The sequence below is a fragment of the Chinchilla lanigera genome, unplaced genomic scaffold (assembly GCF_000276665.1).
Source record: "Chinchilla lanigera isolate Chin_1 unplaced genomic scaffold, ChiLan1.0 scaffold00043, whole genome shotgun sequence".
NCBI lineage: Eukaryota > Metazoa > Chordata > Mammalia > Rodentia > Chinchillidae > Chinchilla > Chinchilla lanigera.
Window position 1 is genome coordinate 4,026,690 of NW_004955444.1, and position 13,123 is coordinate 4,039,812.

A 13,123-nucleotide genomic window follows, 5' to 3' on the forward strand; every position below is an offset into this window, starting at 1 on the left:
TGTCAGGGATTAGACTCATGGCACTAGTGGTAGCACACATCTTTTCCTTTAATTTACAAAATTTTCTCACGAGTCTGCAAGAGTTCCCCCATCAGGGGCTTCTGAAGCCATTGAAACGTCTTAAGTTTTAATTAAGTTGGAGTTGTCAGAAGAAAGCTTTTTTGGCACAGAGCCAGGGTCATTAATTACTGCTATCTTTGTTTCTTTCTGTAAAGAGAACTCCACTGACTTGTTGGGTTACTTACCCAGCCTACATTTTCTATCCTCCGGTTCCCATTCACTTCCAAGTGGGACTTGATTGAGCAGTTTACCAATTACTTTCATCAGGTCTAGGTACAAAGCATTTACACAATCTTACCTCTTAAAAAAATGTGTCTCATTCGTGGTTTGGGGTACAGGACTAACAAGAACATTTCTCTAGTAAATGATCAACTAGCTGCACTCTTGCCTGCACTTCTGTATCTAAACACAACTATCTTCCCATTTTTCACATCATTATCTATTCAGCACACCTATTCACAGTCTCACAGCCTATAACCTTTCCTTTTATGAAATGCTAATCAAGTTAAAATGATTTACTTTACCTAATGACATATAATTCTAGCAGGAAACATCCAGTGTGACTGACGTCTCTTAAGTTGGGCAAATATTCTTATCGTTTCCATCTAAAATTGGCTGCCATTTTCACTCATAATCTTTTGTAGATTAAAAATGAAAGGTGTAAGAAAGCAAGTTTTTGTTCATTTGTTAATATGTTTCATCTACCTCTAAAATACAGCCATTGCTATTTGGGCCAAATAGGTGAACAACAACTCTTTTAAAATGGATTCTCTTCATCCCTTAGTATCCCGGGAGCATTGGTTCTAGGACTCCCCTCCAATACCAAATCCACGGATCCTCAGCTCTCTCGTACAAAATGGCCTGGTATTTGTGTATAACTGATACACATCCTCTCAGGTATTTTAAATAGCACTGTGTAGGTGCTACGCAAATAGTTGTGGTCCTGTATTATTTAGGGAATAATGAAATAGTCTATACATGTGCTGTATGAAATACAATTTTTAAAAATGGTTTTGATCCAGGTTGGTACAGCCTGCAGATACGGAAACCTGACCATATCTCCTACAAAGTAATTCATACTATGAAATTACTCCACAGTTTTCAATAAACATATATATTTACATATGTAAGTCAGGAAAATCGTATTTGTTCTTAGAAAATCATGAGTTTAAATTCTGATTTTTATGAGAAAGTGTACTCATACTGAGATTTTTTTGCTTCACAATATTTTCCTTATGGTTTATGTTTTCTTTATCTTCTTTTGGTTCTTAAATCTTTTCTCACTCTTGCATTTCAGAGAAAAATAGCAATTCTTAGACAATTTAGTGACAATTCAGAACAATAAAATTGAATCATTGTTTCAAAAATCAGGAAATATCTGAAATAAGACAGATGTAATTCTGTGCAGTAGAATGGTTAGAAGTAGTCTTTAAATTTAATAACAACTTCTTTTAAATGTGATCGAAAAGGCAGGCAAAGGTTATAAACTAGGGGAAATCCAATTAGCAGAATCACACATTTCTTTCTGATGGACTTATGATACTACTTCAAAATATTTTTTTCAGTAATCTCATAGTTAATTGTCATAAGCAAAAATCACAGACATTATGCTGTCAAACATATGCCACTTTAGACAAAGGGCCTTAAATGACATAACCAGTACCCATCATTACAATGAAAAAAAAAAAACTTCATCATTATTTTTTGATTTTTAGGTGATCAACTTTTAATTATAGAATTTGAAAGAGAGTTCACTCTAGAAAAAACCAAATCAGTGTTTTTAGTCTGGTCCCAAATGGGCCACTTTAGAAGGGAGGAAAAAATTCTTACTCTTGCTGAATAGCTGATCCTGCCACGTCTCACAGAAAGTATGAAAACATACTTTTCTACCATCGTATTATCCTATTTTTAAACCCAAAATGGTGCACCTGAGAAGAAGGATATAATCTTTTTCTGGTCCTCAATAAAAGTTCAAAATACTATTTCCAATCCCTAGAAAAGATATGAACTTAAAAGTAAAGATAAAATAAATTGGACAATAAAATGCAACTATTCAGTTCTTTTAAGAAAGTCCAAGTTTTCTACAAGGTATGAAGTGAAAGTCTGACACAAATAATTTCCAAAGCCAAATATTAGATTAATATTCATTTTTCCAGATTTAACAGAGAATTTGAAGGCTCCACTCTTCTGTCAGTGTACCATCTTGCTATGTCTTCTGCACCAACCCCCAAGACACGATGGGTGTGAGGACTATTATTATCTTTACCTCCAAACCACATGGGAAAGTGTGGAATAGAGTAAGCCCAGAAGCATTTAATGAACTTAAATAAAGACATGGACGATATGTGAATCAAACTCAGAACTGAGCCAACTTGGTAATTATAATTATACAGAAAAGATATTATAGATTTGGGTATTGATTTTGTGAGATTTTAAATCATCCAATAGCCCTGTGGACCAACCCTACCTACCCTCATTTACTTGAATTTGTTATAAGTATATCTCATTATAATCTGAATATAGTATGTTTGAATTTGGCTCTCCTTACATGAAACTATCTGAGATTGCAGAAGTGAATTTGGAATGGCTCTATGGAGTTTGAGAAGTCGGTGTGATCCACGTTTTCATCATTCCCAGTTCTACAAAAATATAGTACACACACAAGCAGGCAGCGGGTAGGGCACTGAAGACTCCAGCGAGGCACGGTGCTCACCAAGGCTGCTCCTGCCCCAGGAGAGGCAGTCAGGAGCAAGGTGAGCGAATGCAACCTAGCGCGGCACGGTTTCTCCTGGAGAGAAATATAAGGCTCACGGAGTAGAGGGGAAGTATCTGTGGGCACCATGTCTTCAAAGAAACGATATACCCCTCTTTCCGGTGGATGTATGATGTCAGGTGGACAGCGCCTGCCTGACAAACGTGAGGTCCTAAGCTCGGTTCCTGGAACCAAAAAGAAAAAGAAGATATCCCTTGGTCTGACAGTCCTCCCAGAATTAGCCTAGGGGACACGGGCGTAAGGCAGCCAAGGCAGACAGAACAGCAGGGACTGTAACCAAAGCAAGAACAACAGTGACGAAGGCGGAGGGCACAGACCCGAAGGAACCTGAACCGGCAGGCTGAACAACTTGCGGAATCGCTGAAATGAGCTAAGCCGAGCTCGCGGAGAGGCGCCCTCGCTGCTCGGAATGGCTCTGTGACCCCACTCCCTGCACTGGAAAGCACTCTGGAAGTACGGCCCCGCCTTCCTCGAAGTCAAAAGAGAAGCGTTCCTACAATTCACACCGCTCTCCTCGGGGCCCCTGGCATTTGCCTTATCTCTCCTGATCCTCCTGCTGGGTCTTTCGCACCCGCTGTTAATTATGCAGTTGTGTCCTCCAGAGTTCAGTACTAAATGACCTTCATGAGTCGACTTTCTCATACACAGGTGATGCCCGATTTCTTTCCTTAACCCAGGTCTCTTCTGAGATCTGAATTACGTTGCTCTAAACACTATCCACACATGGCGGATGGGTTATGGCAGCCAAAACCCAACGCTACAATAACGAACTGCTTCTCTTCCTTTTCTAGTAATTCCACATTCTTCCTCACAGGAGCGGACATGCATTGAGTTTATTTTTATGTACTAGGCACTGTTTTACACGCTTTACACACATTCTTTCCTTAACTCCCCACAATGTAGTCTTCGGTACAGATACTAATCTTACTCCGCCTTAGGGATGCAGGAATCAAGGTACGTAGTACTAAGCAACTTGCCCTAGGTCACAGCACAAGCAAGTGACAGAGCCGGGCTGAGCACCTACATTTTCAACCATTATACCACATCCCTTCCCCAAGCCTGTGAGTCAGTGGCACCTCAAAGACACTTAGTGGCTCACTGCAGAAATCTAGAACTCATCTTTGGAGCTCCTTTCTCTTTACTGCTAATATCTAAACTATAACTCCATCCTCGGTATGCCTTCTAATTACGGAGTGTCCCTAGATTTTGTCACCACCTCTTGTCTTTAACCCTAATGTTCAAATGGGAAGGGGCCAGAGAGGAGCAGGCGAAGGGAAGGAGGGAGTAGGGAAAAGGAAGTAGAAATGAACGGAAGGAGAACAACAGGAACAACGTTTTGTAAAGGGAGAGGGAAGAAGGACTATGTATGTCAAAGGTGTACCAACAAATACATTTTAAAAAATTAAAGAGAGCTGCAAAAAATGTAACAATTTATGGACCATCCGGTATATATTGTGTCCTGTTCTAGAAACTGGAATTGCATTAAGGAAGAAAACAAGCTCCTTGCCCTTGCAGAGCCTAAAGTCAAGAAACAAACATGAACGGGTAATTGCAGGAAGTCATCACAGCTGTGACGGACGTGGGAGGAAAATTAGGCAGGCAGGGCGATGGGTGGAGGAAGGTGCTATTCGCACGCGTTACTCTGACAAAGCCACGCTCCTGCCCTATCTCCTCCCACAGCTTTTGTCTGCTCTTATCACAAAACCCAATTTTAAAAATGACTCAAAAAACAGTGACCAGGGGCTGGGGATTTAGCTCAGTGACAAAGCGCCTGCCTGGCAAGCGCAAGGTCGTGAGTTCGGTTCCTGGTACCGGAGAAAAACCAAAAAAAAAAAAAAAAAAAAAAAAAAAAAAACAGTGACCATGTAGCCAGAATTTTCCAGAAAGTTCCCAGTTTAAGAGCTAAGCCTCTTCTCTATCAAAATATTTCCATTCTGAAGTCACACGTGTGATCTTCGTGTACAAGAAGAGCTGACAACGGCGTCAGGCCTACCCGAGCTTCAGGTTCCAAATCTTCCTCACTTCCAGCCGACCTGACATAAGATCTTCCAGGGGAAAAGTTCGCAGGTAAGGCTTGCTGGATTCCCTTAGCCTTCATCATTTTCTTTCTTCTCTTTGCTTGTCTTCACCTATTTTTTTTCTACACTGAAGCCTTGAGCTTAGGAGATGGATTTATTTATTTATTTACTTATTTATTTTTCATTTTTTGAGACAGGGTCTCACTTTGCAGTTCAGGCTGACCTCGAACTCATTATGCAACCCAGGCTAGCCTTGAATTTGCAGTGATCCTCCTGTCTCAGCCTCCCAAATGCCAAATGCTGGCATGTGCTACCATGCCCAGCTACAGTGTTTTTTTGTAAGTTAAGAAGTCTGTTTTTCCCCTGCACTTTCTAATTGTTTTGGAACATTTACCTCATCAATAATTAAATATTAGCACAATTAATTCAGAGGTGTTTATCTTCCCACCACTCTGAAAGTGTCACGAAGGCGTGGACTAATTCTTTACTATTCATTATTTTATCTTCCTATTTCATTATTTTACTATGCTTCCCAATACACTACAATACATTCAATAAACACGATTAAGACAATGAGGTACAACTATTGTCCAGCAAGCGAGTTGAAAATCCAACAAATTGAACAGTTAAACAGGACATCATGTTTTATGGAGCTTCTTAACTGATGGGTTGAGTATGATACAAGGTAATAGAAAAAAGATGAGAAATACCTGTCTGGTTTGTAGCTGGAGCAAGTGCAGGGAGGATGCTGCCATTGACAGAGACAGAGAAGCAATTACGAAAACAAGTTGGGGAAGAGGATGTGCTCTACTTTAGATACTGAATTGGAGGTGCCTGCAGGATGCCTAGATAGTCTGTTATTACTTATAGAAAAACTCATTTTTCTCTAACAATGATATTTTTAACAGCATTCCTATTGACTCAGGCCCAGGAAATCTTTAAAAAGAGTCGTGACAACCTAGACATTCCCATTTGCCTGGTAGGGTGATAAGAAAGAGCCAGACTCTTTATATTGTCTCTCCAGATTCAATTTGGGGCATTCGGGCACCAATTCACAGAGCCAGGAGAGTAGCAGGGCGCGGCAACTGCTAAACCACAGGTTTCTGACCCTAAATTTGCAGTGCTGGACATTGAACTCAGGGCCTCGTGCACGCCAGGCAAGTGCTCTGCCCCTGAGCCTCACCCCAGCCCTGTGACTCCAGTTTCAACCCGCAAAGAGTTTGCTAAGAAGTAATTTCAACCATAACCACGGCCAAAAATAAAATGTCATAGAGTAGATAGTAAGATGGCAGACAAAAATGTATGCATCTAAACTATTCGATGCTATGAAGTATTTAAAAACTACTTTTTAAGATATTTCCTCTCTGTACTTACAGTCAGGAAACATTGATGCAAATAATAATGTGCAAAGAGAATGAAATCAGGTGACACTTGATTTCCTAAGCAGAATCAAGTGAAATTTTTCCAGTAGAAAACTTATCAAATTCTGAAGTAATAGGGAAAATTACACAAAGCATACTGAAACGGTGACACAAACATGAAAAACTAAGCTTCCTGTACAATAATGAGAGTCTTTGGAGAGATCACTCATAGTATTGATTTCTCTGACTTTTTCTACGTTATTTGACATCATTGACCACTACTTTCTTTAAATTCCTTCTTTCAGCCTTACAACAAAAAGTCTTCTAATGTCTTTTTGGTTTCGGATTGCTTCTATTTTGTCTTTTCGTTATCCTGATATGTAATCACTTGTGCTATTCTCTGAGATCAAGTCTCCTTATAACATTTAACATTTTGCTATATCTCTTGGATGTAGATCACCCACAAATTAAGATTCCTAACAACGTTCCTGCCCAAACCCGACCTGCACGGCCAACATCCCCATATGTATCTCCTGAAACGTTCACCTTTGTCCCAGTCTGCAAGTATGTCCATGAATTCATCATCGTTCCTTCTAATTCTGCCTCTGTTTCTCCTCCATGCCCTCATTTCTGATGATGATACAGAACAGAAAGGTCGATGTCACTGTCAATTCTTTCCTCTCCCCTGCTTCAGGGATCCAGCAGTTCTGAGTATTTTCCTCTTCTAATGTTCCCTTCACCTTTCCCTTCCTCTCCATTCCAAGTGTCTGTACCACAAGAGTGTCTTTCTTGCTGGGGTTACTTCCACCACCCCTTAAATGGCCTACTGGACTGTAATCACGAGGCGAGCACTTAGCATCTTAGCTTGCATTATTACTATTTATTACTATTATTCCAAAATCGTATGTCAGTCCTGTGATCAAAACCCTGACAGGCACACCAACATCCATCAAATATTTCTTAAATCATTTACAAGTCACTCACGATTTCACATTTTTCCCAATCATTTCATGACTTGCCCTCTCTGTCCCAGAAAAATCAAATCCATGCCTGTACGTGACTCACTTGTGTCACTGTCTGTATCCCCAAACTCCCTGTGTGTACAGACCCACAGTCCACTTAGTATTTAAAACCCAAGACAAATGTGACGGCTACAAAAAAGGCTTTCTTGATTGATACAACCAGAAATATCCTTTTCTTCTTTTGAACTCAAAAGCACTTATTCTCTGTTTTTTTTAATTTACACACATGCCTTATTTATTTCAAAAATCTGTCAACTGTAAGACCTGTGTCCAGTTCATCTTATAAAATGCCATGTCTGGAGAACACGCCAGTAATTACCAATGTGCTTGTGTTTAGAAAAGTTTACTAATATCAGGTACCATACTGGACTATGAAAAAACAAGTTTTCAATACACTTCAAGTTCTATTTGTGTTTGATCATTCACCATCTATTTGTCTTTTATAAGCTATGTACTTCCTTGAACACTTGATTTATTATATAAAATGTAACTAATTCTGCCTGTCATATATTTCTGTTAGGATTAAGTCAGGTAATAATACATAAATTGCTATGTGCAGGTATCTAATACATTTTAGTTCCATTCCTATCTTTTATATATTTCTGATAGGCATCTAAGAAATATTTCATACCCACTTACACAAATTTTTACCTAGCAACATTTCAAGGTGTGCTGGGATAACAAAAAGGAAAAACATATATATACATAATATATAATGCATAATATATACAATAAAATATATATATACATAATATATAGTCTATTCCAATAGAAATTGGAATAGATAATATATAATAAAATATTATATATAGGTAATATATAATAAAATATTATATATAGATAATATATAATAAAATGTTATATATAAATAATATATAATAAAAAATATATACATAATATATATACTAGTTAAGATAGCTATACTACTAATTGTTATTAGTTCACTGAAAAGAAAGATTTGTGCCTATATTGTTTGATCAATTTTTCATGCCTAAATCTTGTAATATAAGCAACTACTTTGAAGATAACAATATGCAATGTACTAACCATTGCTACTCTCCTACAATCTTGTTTTGATTGTTTTGAAATTTTATACCATTGGTTTTATTTTTTTTCTCTTTAAAATAAAAAAAAGAATGTCTAAGTAGGAGAGGCCAGCCAGTAAAAAGGATACAAACTATTCTTACTACTTACTAGCGGAAAACTGAGGAAAAAATCTATCAAAATAACTTATTACACTTGAATTTTTAATTAGTATATATCTGTAGTGAATAATGATTATATTAATCTTAATTCTTGCAACCCAGAAATTTAACATAATGTTCACACAAGAAGCAATGCAACACTGTGGAAGGAGTAGAACTAATTTTCACTGAAGAAATGTAAGGTGATTTAAGGAACCTTTACCTTATCTCATTTAATGTCCACTTTATTGATGAGAAAACAGAGTCTGAAATTCAGATAATTTTGTCACGTAACTTGTAATAAAGCTGGGGTGCAAGCTTAGGACATTCTGATAACTATATTCGCATCATAGTATGTCATGTTTTTACACACACACACACACACACACACACACAGATCTTTTTATGAGAGAAATAAATGAAAAAGTGAGAAAATCCTGACTCTCTTAACAAGTTTTTTTCCTGGGGTCTAAAACTATATTAGTTAAACACTTAACACTTGGCAATCCTTTGCTAGACAAAAAACATGTAGACCCTCTCTTTATACAAAGAAAACAAAAGTTTCATCTTATTGAAATACTAAATGATTCTTTTTAATTGCAATTAAAAAGTAGTAAAGGGCCAGGGAAATAGCTCAGTGGTGCAGCGCCTGCCTGACAAGCGCAAGGTCATGAGTTCGAGTTCCGCTACAAAAAATAAAAAAAGAAAAGTAGTAAAAACATCATTTGTATCTGAAAATACTTTTGAAGAATTATCATCGAACACTTTAATTAATAACTATTTAAATAATTTTGTTTTCAAAATATGTCTGTGTAATTTTATTAGCTAGATTCTATTCCATATAGAAATTGAAAGAGGAAAATAATTAATAAATTTGTTATTATGTTAACTCTATAGATACTTGTATTTTTTTTGTGTGTGTGGGACTGGGGATCAAATTCCGGACCTTGAGCTTACCAGGCAGGTGCTTGTGCCACTGAGCTATATCCCTAGCCCACTTGGAATGTTTTCTAATCCCATGAAATGTTTACTATTGATGACCAATTATATAGACATTGAATACTATCCACAGTCCACGCCCATGAACATAATAGTGCTTTTGCTTTTCAGGAAATAACTGGATATTTCCTAAAAACAGCTCGTATATTTAAATTACATGTGTGATAATAATTAAAGCCATGTCTGTGTGTCATTGAGGCGATTACTTTAAAAAGTGAGGTTGTAGTAACTGTAATAATTGTTAATTGAAATGATACCCACACAAATGTGTTGACCTGATTGAAGTTCTCAGCAACCACCCACTGGCAAATCACATGGAAACTAGAGAGAAGAAATACGACAGTATTTGCTAGAACCAAGCATTAAGACATCAAATGCTATTTCTTAACAAAAAGCCCAATTACCTGAATAAGACTTTTGAAATCTGTTGGGCTCAGTGATCAATTTTCAACCTCTTCTCTTTCACACTTGCTCAAGATTTTTAGGAAACTTAGTGACACTATCATTACATAATTAAAATCATTTCCAAAGTACTTCCTATTTATGTATAATACCTTTAATACTCCTCATGTTCTAGGCACTCCCTCTATCCCTGGGAGATATTAGATCTATAAGAAATAGCTTCTTGATTTTGCTTGGCTCTTGCTATATGATCATTCTGCACATCCACTGGGAAAGAGATGAACATAGATTTTTGTAGCGGGGTGGACTGAAGCTTAGATACTGCTTCCTTAATTAAGGGCACTATGCTGTTGAGTGAAATCTTTAACCACTGTCACAGTTTCCTCATCTTTTTACTAAGAGTTCTAATAACTCCTTAACGGTACTCCACCTGGCAATAGTTACAAAATAATCTGTTCTGTTTCTCTTTTTGTAACAGTCTAATTTCTGAATATTAAATTAAGATACAGAACACTGACATCATATTATATTTTAAATTACTATCTAATTTTGGTCTCATGCCATTTAGAGGTGATTTCTCCTGGGATTACAATCGAAAGCTGTTTGTTGGAAAAGATAAATATGTGTTTCATTTAAGACACAGTAACCTACACTTGACATTAATTAACGTGAGTAAAAGTACATTTAAATATTTACCATCCAAATTACTCAAAAAAGTCATGAACTAAACTATCGCCTGTATAACTAATACATTTTAAGAATTTTGGCTAATATAAAATTTTATATAATCCCAAGTTTTCATGCAGAAAAATCTGTGAGGTTTCAGTTAACATAGTAATTTTTAATTGACTTTCTGATAGAACTTTGCACAGGATTTTTTATTGTATTTAAGTAGTATCTTAAGGTATAATTTTTATGGTCTATTAAGCATAACTCTCAAATACCTTAAACAGAACTAAATGAGGCGGAATTACCGTTAACTTGTATTTCAGGTTACCAAGTGCCCAGGCACTTCCAGCAAACTATATCCGGAATGGTATTTTATGACAGCTCGTGACTTTCTATGTTGAGCTTCCTTGACTTAAATTTTTTACAAGACTGAAAACTGGCCTCTGAGATGGTGCCTGAAAGTTGGGTCATTAGTCCTCACCTTTTAAGAAATAACGTCTCAGCAGGCTGTGCTGGAACCTAGTGCGCTCAAGGAGGTGTTAACAGAGTTGTTAATTAACCCAGGTCTGGAACCTATTGTGGACAGTCCCGGAAAGCTGAAACAATAGACAGGCACTGCTGAACTCATGGGCTGGGAGAATAGACTTTTGCTTCAATAATATGGCCCCACATGCCGCATAATACTAATTATAGGTAAAAAGAATGACAAGATCAAACGAGAAGTTGGTCAAACGAAATGGGCCAAACCTGCAGAAATACAGCCTTTGAGAAAACAGGGTAGAGTGGTCAGAATGGACATTGAGAGTATCGGCCCTCCTTGAAAAGTCCATCTCCGCATTTGAACATGGGCGCGAGTAAAATGAACCTCAAAGTGACGTATCTTTTATACCCAGACCTCTGACTAAATCACTGATTTGCGTGAATTCGCCAAGACCATTGCTTTTAAAAATGTGCAAGGATGGAGTTTTCATCACCTTCCTGCATAAGCATCGACCAGTTATCCACACAGAATGGAAATAATCTCAACGTGAAAATGAACATTTACTGCAAACCCAACAGGTCTGCGGAACTAGAGGACTGACTGCATAAGCACACACACATACACATTTCTCTCTGAGTGTCTAGAAAAAATGTAAATACTCTTTAGTCCTCTTTCCAAAAATCTAATCTCAATTCCATTGACAACTCCCTTTCGCAAACTGTTTAAAGTTTTCAACCAACTTTATCCCTTTAACATTTCTCTAGAAATCCTTTATAAAACACATGACCTTATGTTCTTTATATATGGGATCTGACCAGTGGTAAGAAATCCCCTGCTGCATTCCAAATGCTCCAATCAACGTTCCCTCCACTTTGCTAATGCTACACAAAAGCACTTAACAAGAGAATTAAATGGTAAAGGCTATGAACATATGAATATAACATTTAGCTGCTCAAACATATAAAACTTAATATGATCCATGTGCAATGAGTATCTTTAAATGGTGGATTACCCTTATAGTCACTTCTAAATCAGGAAGTCTATAACATGTATAAATATTAATCACAACTGAGATTGCACTTGTGGTTTGTGCTGTTCAAATACACCTTTATAAGTTAATATTTCTTAGAACTGTAGGAAATTCTTTTTACTTTTTTATGGTCATAACAGCCATTTACAATATTTATGTTTTCCCTAAAAACATGCCTACTTACAGCCACTACCTTATGTAATAAGTAATCACTTTCTAGACCTTTTTATTCAACTGTTCATAGTTCTAACTACATGTGCTGTCTCATCCATGGTCCTTATTGCTAAAGTTATAGTTTCCAGAAACCCAAACGAGAGTTTAAGAGTTGGACAGGGAGGAAAGTGGGCAAAAGTGGCACAGGAGGAAGGGGAAACAGAGGCAATGGATTCTCATCCTCCACAACTGGGTGTCTCCAGGACGCAAAAGGAAAGAGAAGAATGACAAGGAGAATGAAAAGGAAATACTGAGAAACCCCTGGCTCAAGCACCTCACAGCAGGAAAGTGTGAAGGGCACATCTTAGAGTGAAGGTATTTCCAGAGAAAGGACAATAGTATTATTCTCTTCAAATATCTTCTCCCAAATGTGCAAGATTAGCTAGTCCTCATCTCGCAAGCGGCAATTCCTTAATTCCCTCAGGAAGAAGAAGGCTGAGAGAAGGGCACCTTGAGGCCATGACGTTAAGTGAAATAAATCAGACACACAAGCTTAAATATCACATGGTTTCTCTTAAACAAGAAAAGCCAAATATAAATAAAGAGCAGAATAAAAAGAAAGATGATAGGAGGCGGGAAGATAGATGTTTCTCAGAGGGAAGGGGATCAAGAGGTGGAGGGGGAAGAAGAGGAGGGAAAGGAGATGGGAACAAATGCAGACACACTATGTGCGTGTACCAACTCCGCACAAGGGGTGTGACCCTTCCGCACCGCAAACACGCAGTGATACACAATTAGAAGGTGTATCTATTTGAAAGAGCCAAACACTAATCGAAATATGTTTTATAATATCAAAGATAATGACAGATTTGTATCTTGAAAGAACATTCTGGACTTCCTTGGAAAAGATAAAAAATGAACCCAAGCGTTGTAATTGTACATTGGCTCTGTCTTTTTTTTTTTTTTTTTTT

At 37.4% G+C, this 13,123-nt stretch overlaps 1 protein-coding gene across 1 annotated transcript in view; it reads right to left on the minus strand.

Moving 5' to 3' along the window:
* Zfhx4 (zinc finger homeobox 4) overlaps positions 1-13,123 on the minus strand; it is a 177,247-nt gene that overhangs the window by 87,860 nt on the left and 76,264 nt on the right. The gene's annotated exons all lie outside the window — the stretch shown is intronic.